Source organism: Arvicola amphibius, chromosome 15, assembly GCF_903992535.2.
Source record: "Arvicola amphibius chromosome 15, mArvAmp1.2, whole genome shotgun sequence".
Lineage (NCBI taxonomy): Eukaryota > Metazoa > Chordata > Mammalia > Rodentia > Cricetidae > Arvicola > Arvicola amphibius.
In genome coordinates, this window is record NC_052061.1 from 26,168,972 (window position 1) to 26,176,352 (window position 7,381).

Below are 7,381 nucleotides of genomic sequence, written 5' to 3' on the forward strand. Positions count from 1 at the left end.
AATACATTCAAGCCTTACAAGGTATTCCAAAATGCACAGTAAATTATTATAGAGTTATAGAGAATGCAGATTAATTCCTCCAATCTTAATGTACTCTCAGAAACAAATCTGGCAGACATGTAATTTGAAGTGCTGTATCTGAGATATCAACTATGCTAAATTACTCTATCACATGCATGCTTCTCAGTAATGTCAGCTCACACAAAAACAGCCTGGCCTGAGCCAAATACGTCTAAGTGTTTATGGAGTTTAGGTTGAGTTTTCCATCTAGGTTGATCATGCATAGAATTGAGACAGTGTACACTATCAGGTGAGATAACAGGGTGTAAAAGTAAAACTGAGAGGCAAAGCCTTCCATAAGAAATGGAAGCAACTGAGAATCATTAAAAGCACGAGACAGAAATTTCAAGAGCCTAGCATGGACTCATAAACATCTCATTTAGAAAAGAGGTGGGGAAGACCTTGCTTGTCACATGGAAATGTGAATTAAGCATTTGTAGAATTGTTTCTGCTCTCATACCTTGTAGCTGCATAAGTGCATGCTGTAAATAAAAAGGTTTCATGGGAAGAACAGAGCTGTGGAAAACCACTGAGCACTGTTTGTAATCAGATCACCCAAGACCAGTAATAGCCTGAATAAAAATAGTAATAGGGTGAAATTTCCACCATCAATCGCATTTGTTCACAGCTAATCTGCAATACTTTTGTATTTCGCTTGGCTTTTAGGTATTCTTTAATGATCACTCACATAAAAGAATCAAAACTATGACCCAAGTTGTATTATTCTTTCTGACCTGACAGAAAATAAAAGTCTTCACAAATTCTATACAAGTGTCGTGTGTCTTGAAGATTTCAAATTAGACAGTCTATATAATAAAGAAAAGCATTCAGTCTTTTGTTTTAAGATCTCTAATTCTGGGAAAATTCAGTCATGATTTCATCAGAGCAATAATGTGCTAAGGATAATTGCAAAGATAAACTTGAGATGAATTATGGATTACACAGATATTATAGGAATCTCCTATAACATAATATGTGTTTATGAAGAGTGTTGATACAAAACAGACTATACTGCTTCTCTCCATCCTTCTATACCTTTTATAAAGAGAAGGAAGAGATTTGGGGGCCTCTTTGAACTCAAAAAATATTCTACTGGCCAGCGCCGAGCGATGGGCATCTCTTGGGACAACTGGCACAAGCACCGCAAGACCGGAGGTAAGAGAAAGCCTTACCACAAGAAGTGGAAGTATGAGCTAGGACGGCCTGTGGCTAACACTAAGATTGGCTCTCGTCGCATCCACACAGTCCGTGTGCGAGGAGGCAATAAGAAGTACCGTGCCCTAAGATTGGATGTGGGGAACTTTTCCTGGGGTTCCGAGTGTTGTACTTGCAAAACAAGGATCATTGATGTTGTCTACAATGCATCCAATAACGAGCTGGTCCGCACCAAGACTCTGGTCAAGAACTGCATTGTGCTTATTGACAGCACACCTTACCAACAATGGTTACAAGTCCCACTATGCACTGCCCCTGAGCCGCAAGAAGGGGGCCAAGCTGACTCCTGAGGAGGAAGAAATATTAAACAAAAAACGATCAAAGAAAATTCAGAAGAAATATGATGAAAGGAAAAAGAACGCCAAGATCATCAGTCTTCTGGAGGAGCAGTTCCAGTAGGGCAAGCTTCTGGCCTGTATCGCTTCAAGACCAGGCCAGTGCGGCAGAGCAGATGGCGATGTGCTAGAAGGCAAGGAGCTGGAGTTCTATCTGAGGAAGATCAAAGCCCGGAAAGGCAAATAAGCCATCCTTCATAGCTCATGTAATAAAGGTGTTTATTATTCTGTAAAAAAAAAAAAAAAGTATTCTACTTAGAGCAATGTTTCTCCCAATGAGTATCTTTGATGACAGAGCTGAGGTGGACTTGGACACTCTTAAAGTTTGAATGTGAAATATCCTCCACAGGCTCATGTGTTTGAAAACTTCATCCCCAGCCAGTGCAACCATTTTGGCAGGTTGTGGGACCTTTGTAACATATTACCTAATTAACAGAAATGGGATATTGGACCATTACTCTTTTATCTGCCTCTAGTTTCACCTGTAATTTCTATCAAGATACAGCAAGCCAATCCACAAGTTTCCACAATGAGGTTGACTCATCTTGGGCTTTATTTTCATGTGTTAATTTTACCTAGACACATATGTATGAGGGAGCAGTTGGGTAGAATTAATTCCTCAGGTACTTAAGTCACCATGTCTTCCTCACCATAAAGGACAATTTAAGGTCTAGATTTGTGAGTCAACGTAAGCCTTTCATCCCTTAACTGTTTTCTGTAACGTATTTTGTCAAAGTGATCAGAATAGTAAATAATAAAAAAGATAATTACCAAATAGTGTGACTTTTGTGATAGACCTGACTGGTGGTACATAGGCTTGAGGTACTAGAGAAGATATAGGCTATTCAAATGCTATAAGTGGATATTAATGGACATTTTGATGAGAATTGAAAAATCTAGAATATTGATAGAAACTTGAAGAGTAAAGGTTATGCACATAATGATTCAGAGGTAAATTGGGACCTACTGGCAATTAGACTGGTTGCCACTCCTATTATACTCCAGAAAAAAATTTGGCTATAGAAACTGGAAAATGTAGTACATTTTTACAATGAAGTATCATTTAGCTTAGATGCCCTTCAGTGGAAGAATGGATGAAGAAACTGTGGAATATATACATATTAGAGTACTACTCGGCGGTAAAAAAACAATGACATCTTGACTTTTGCATGCAAATGGATGGAAATAGAAAACACCATCATGAGTGAGGTAACCCAGGCCCAAAAAGATGAACATGGGATGTACTCACTCATAATTGGTTTCTAGCCATAAATAAAGGACATCAAGCCTATAATTCGAAAAAAAAAAAAAAAAAAAAAAAAAATCCTAGAGAAGCATATAAGAAGGTGAACCCAAAGAAAAACATATAGTTATCCTCCTGGATACTGGAAGTAGACAAGATTGCCAGACAAAAAATGGGAACATGAGGGTGGGGTGGGATGGGGGGAGGGGGGGATGGGGAGAGAAAAGTGTGAAGTGGAGGATGGGAAGAGCTTGGGAGAATAGGATGGTTGGGATATAGGAAAAGTGGATATGGGAACAAGGAATTATATATCTTAATTAAGGGAGCCATTCCAGGGTTGGCAGAGACTTGACTCTAGAGGGGTTCCCAGGTGTCCAGGAAGATGCCCCCAGCTAGTTCCTTGGGCAGCTGAGGAGAGGGTGCCAGAAATGTCCAGATCCTATTGTCATACTCATGAATATCTTGCATATCACCATAGAACCTTCACCTGGCATTGGATGGAGAAAATGACAGAGCCCCACATGGGAGCACCAGACTGAGCTCCCAAGGTCCTGATGAGGAGCAGAAGGAGGGAGATCATGAGCAGGGAAATCAGGACCGTGAGGAGTGCGTTTACCCATTGAGACAGTGGGACAGATCTAACGGGAGACCACCAAGTCCAGTTGGAGAGGGACTGATGGAACAGGGGACCAAACTGGACTCTCTGAATGTGGCTGACGGTGGAGGAGGACTGAGAAACCAAGGACAACGGCAATGAGTATGAACTCTACAGCATGGATGGGCTCACTGTGAGCCTTGTCAGTTTGGTTGCTCACCTTCCTGGACTTGGGGGGAGCTGGGAGGACCTTGGACTTGGCATGGTGAGGGGAACCCTGATGGCTCTTTGTCTTGGAGAGGGGTGGAGTGGGGGTATGGGTGGAGGGGAGGGGAGGAAGAGGGGAGGAGAAGGGGAGGAGATGGAAATTTTTAATAAAAAAATGAGAAAAAAAAACAAAAAACAACAAAAAAGTGGCATCATGAAATATGCAGGCAAATAGATGTAACTAGAAAAAAATTATCCTGAGTGAGATAACCTTGACCCAGGAAGATAAAATGGTATGTATTTGTTTATATCTGGATATTAGCCATTGAATAAATTATAACAAAGCTAGAATTCATAGACCCAGTGAATTTAGACATAGAGGCAGGGACTTAGGAGGAACACATGGATCTCCCTGGGTAGTACATAGAAGAGATATCACGGGTGGACTGGATCTGGAAAGTGGGGCCAGGAGGAATGAGAATGGGAAGATCAGATGGGAAGGGAGAGGGGAGGTGGGATTGAGGGGAGAATGAGGTAAGAGACAACTAGAATTGAAGAACATTTGAATGGTGATATAGAAACCTAGTGCAGAAGGAACTTCCTATAATATATAAAAGGCGATCCCAAAGAAGCCAGCAAATAATGCAGGAGATGGAGCCTCTACTAGTCATCTCTTGTCACCAATTAAAGCTTCCAATGCCAGGATTGGGTTTTATCCAATAGGGCCATTGCCCAAAAGAGACCCATGAATATCCCCAGACAACCCAGGCTACTGCCAAAACTATAGGTTTCTCTCTACAAACTGACATCAAGGCCCTATTAATGAAGAGAACACCCATACAAGTTACTGATCATGGAGAGGTCAAGATGGAGCCTACACAGAACCTGCAGCCCCATGTTTTTCAGGATACCAAAAGAGAAAAGTAAACACCAAGCCAAACAAAATATGCAAATTATTCTATGGCAAAAAATATTGTGGGAATAACCCACCAATTTTTGATTTGACTTAAGGCACACTCCATAAGACAGAACTCAGACCTGACAGTTCTTGGATGACTTAGAGCCAGAGTCTAGATAACCCAGAGAACTGGGGTAAAGCCAAATTCTACTGGACAAAGAAAAGTAATAATAAAAGTGATTCTGAATGCTATTCTTCTATACTCATAGATCAGTGCCTTGTTCAGCCATCATCAGAGAGGCTTCTTCTTGCTGCAGATGAGAACAAATAGAGACCCATAGCCAGACATTACTCAGAGAGAGAGAGAGAGAGAGAGAGAGAGAGAGAGAGAGATCTTGGAACAGCAAGCTCTAAGTGAGATGTCTCCATTGAATTCATCCCCTCAGTGAACAGGGCATTCCACAGAAGATGAAGAAGAAGGAGTGGGAGAGACAGGGGGTACAGAGGACACCAGGAGGAAAAAAACCTTTAAACCAAGGTCATGTGAACTCACAGAGACTAAAGTAGCATGCACAGGACCTAGATGAGTCTTCACAAGGTTCTCTGGATATGTACTGGAGGTTTGAGTTTAGTGCTTTAGTTCTTTGATGGGATTCCTGAGTGTGTGGATGAGAGGGTCTCTGATTTTTATGCCTTTGTATGGGACCCTTTTTTTTCTGCTGGCTTGCCTTGTCCAACTCTGATATGGTTGATTTTGTTCTATCTTATTATCATTTATTTTGTTATGTTTTGTTCTTATCTCCTAGAAGCCTGTTCTTTTCTCATAAGAGACAGAAAGAGAGAAGATCCAGATGTGAGAGGAGGTAGGGAGGAACTGGAAGGAAAAGAGGGAGGAAAAATTGTATTTATATTATATTTATAAAAAACCCTATGTTTAATAAAAGGAATTAATCCCAAAATGTAAAAAAATTAAAAGACAGGAAGGAAGGGAGGGAGAGAAGTAAAGAAAGAAGGGAAGAAAAAAGGAAGGATATGACTAAATTCTGCCCATGTTTTAAAAAGCTGAGTGAGACCAAACTTGAAGTTAATGGGCTACCTAATTTTGTGGAGGAAATTTCAATGCAAGGTAACATTTAAACTATAGCATGGTTGCTACCCTATGCTTTTAACCAGAATTATAATTAGAATTTAAAGCAGTGTACTCAGTGTTTTGAAAATTCGTTCTAAACAGCAAATGAGGTCCATGATTGGTAGAGAGCTAAGCACTGAAAATTTTGTGCATTGAGCTTCTAAGAGTGACATGGAAGTCCTATGGGGAAAAAAACATCTTACACTTTGCATAAAAATTCTGTGTTCAAACACTTCTTTACATATAAGATTTCATAGTCTTACTTAATCTTACCTAATTAAGGATAAAACTCCTAGGCTTTGTGGGTAACCAACAACTATCTAACAGCATTTAAGACCTGCTCCAAAGCAGAGCATCTGCAAACCTAGCTATCTGTAGCTAGAGAAGTTATAAACTTTAGAGGAGAACCCATTACTGACATTTTCCTAAGCCAGAATAATTTCTAACTGATTTCTAAACACTTATATTTATACATACACAATAAGTGTAGCTTTCATCCTTGTTTAAAAAAAAAAAAAAAAGCTTCTTTTTGCAGCAGTTGGAGACTATTACCAAAAGACACAACTGGTCAAAATACAAAGGATAAATTACTGTAGGATGCTCAACTGATATATCTATAATGTATCCCTACACTTAAGGCTCAGAGAAAGTTGTAGAAGATGTGGTGATAAGATTGTAAGACCTAGAGAACCAGAACATCTGTTGTGAGATAGTGTTTTCCAGACTTGACAGGAAGTTGCACCAATGAACTTTCAACTATAGTAGCCTAGCCAACACCTGTATCTTTATAGCAACAATTCACTGGTCAAAATGAGTAAGGGGTATTTCAGAAGAACCACCTTTAGATGAAGAGATATAGTCAATCAATGGCTGCTAATAGAGGGAGAATTAAGTCAAATGTGTCAGTAAATCAAAAATGGCAAGTCTTAAACACCTGCACATTTAAGCAACACTAAATGGACTACAGTGGATGTGTGTGAACATGTATGTGTGTGATAATTAAAGAAGTGATAATGGATTTTAGAGGGAATTGGTGGGAAGAATAGAGAAGTTAGAGAGGAAGAAGGAAAAGTGTAAATTTATACATATATAAATTTTCCTATTAAAAATTTAAATAAAAAATAACATAGCTCTATAAATTGAAAAATAGATTTTTAAAAATAGGTATACATCCTATAATTTGACACTCTGCTCTCCTTCTAGAGGGAAATGTCCTGAAAATTTTTAAATCAGTTTGCTTGTTTAGTTATGTTGTTTTTAATACTTATTTATTTATGCTGTATGGGTGACATAACAATTATTTATCCACTTAACAGCAAGCAGACATGAGTCTCTACTCTTGCAATTATATCTACAATGCTGAAATTAGCATTCTTTTTTTACCAACTTTCTCTTTTATTAAAAATTTTAAGTACAATCATTTTTATTTTACATAGCTACCCCAGTTCCCATTCCCTCCCGTCCTCCTGTTCTACCCTTCCCTTTACCCCACACCCATCTACTGCTCAGAAAGGGTAACAAATTCTGACACTTCACTTTGAGGCAAGACCAAGGCCATCCCCCCATTTCTACACTGAACATGGTGCCCCTCCAAATAGAATGCCCCACAGTCTACCCAAGTTTCAGAAACATCTCTCACATTCATTGGGCCTAGTTTTGTTCTCTGTAGGTTCTCCTGCTATTAGTCCAGAGTCTGTGA

The 7,381-nt window shown here is 39.4% G+C and overlaps 1 pseudogene; it reads left to right on the forward strand.

The window, feature by feature from the left end:
* The first annotated feature begins 1,169 nt into the window (after nucleotides 1–1,169).
* Nucleotides 1,170–1,797, forward strand: LOC119802304 (annotated as a pseudogene).
* The last annotated feature ends 5,584 nt before the right edge of the window (nucleotides 1,798–7,381 follow it).